The sequence below is a fragment of the Trichinella spiralis genome, assembly GCF_000181795.1.
Source record: "Trichinella spiralis strain ISS 195 chromosome Unknown Scfld6, whole genome shotgun sequence".
NCBI lineage: Eukaryota > Metazoa > Nematoda > Enoplea > Trichinellida > Trichinellidae > Trichinella > Trichinella spiralis.
The window spans coordinates 1,738,851-1,740,466 of NW_003526945.1; positions in this window are offsets into that span (position 1 = coordinate 1,738,851).

Sequence of the window (1,616 nt, forward strand, 5' to 3'; positions counted from 1 at the left end):
TGATTTTACTTGGAGTGTTCTATTTGAATCTTTCTTGTTTAAAGACGGAATTTTACTTTAATATTCACAATGTTTCTTTCATTAAAACACATCCATATATGTATTTTTATACATGTCGATTAGTTTTGCTGTTTGTATGAAAAATCCTGTTTGCCGAAAATACATTTCATATAAAATACAGTCGAACTTGGTTAAGTGCATAAGATTTTGGCTGAAAAAAATTCCCTGTATTTAATTAAACGGTAAAATAATGAATAAGAGCATGGAAATTCTTGCCAAATTCCATGCTCACTTATAACCAAGTTCAAATGTAATTTGAAATGCATCATCAAACAGATTAGCTACATCATAGGCGCTGCTTTTGATGCGGAATGTTTAAATATTTCGTTATCATTAAAATATACATTGAAAGGTTGCAAATGGAAATGATAGTAGATGGCAATTTGTGTGTTTATCAACGCACTAGTCGGTTTTGTTCAGATGTTGAAATAGAAAGTATACAATTTACACTAAATGTATAAATAAATTTTTTTTTGTTTGTAAATAATGTTGCAGATTTTGAATTTTTTATTTAAATAAAATATACGAAGGAAAACAATAACTCTGGTGAACAGGGGCAAAAGAAACATTGGAAAGATTAAAGATAAAATTCGTTTGCAAACCAGAAAAATTTTCAGACAACAGGCAGGAAAATCAGAAAGGTATTTCGATGCTAACAAAAATTAGCAATTGCCAGTCGTAATTTTAACTCAGAACTGCAACTGTGGACAATTTATCACTTGTTGACTTTCCCTTTGTATTAAAATCGCCATAACCAAAATATGTGATGTGATGGGAACAATGTTTGTCAAAGGCATATGCGTTTAATGATGCGTAAAATTCAGTGAAATTGCGAGCTGAAACGTTACATCTGACTGTTCTTTACTGTTGTTGTTACTGCTGTTGGGTAGTGAAAAATAAGAATAACTATTTAACTTATTTTTGTATCGTTTTTCCTCTATTATTACTATCGCATTTGATATAACGTCAGTCTGGTACAGTAAAATATAGAATAGTGATAAAAATTATTATTGAAAACGTTGATCACTAAAAAGTATAACTTCACTAATAATATATTGGAAAATCAAAATTACAATGAATGATAAAGCTTATAAATCTGGATTGAAACAATTCCCAAATAAGAAATATTTTCATTATTAATGTTACGTCACCACTATTAAAGTTACTTAATCCTAAATGGAATATTTGAACCAATGAAATGAAGAACATTACAGCTAATCACAACTGCAGAGTTTGAATCAATTACGAATTAGGCAAGGAAAACCAATAAGACAACGACACGAAGGTCCAATAAAATATCGAGTTCAACGACCAGTAAAATTGGACGGTGAAAGTGCGATTTATATAGGAATCACACAGGCACGCTGGACGAATTAAGCGCGTCATAGTGAAAACCATTGAGAATTGGGACAGAAATTTGCGTATGATAAAGCAGGCAGAGTTTTTGGAAAGATAAGTGAAAATAGCGAAGCCGTGGACAGGAAATGCATTTGTGGCGACTACTGCAAAATTGTATCTGTTAATCATATTGACCTTTTTGTTGGGCTGACGAGGGA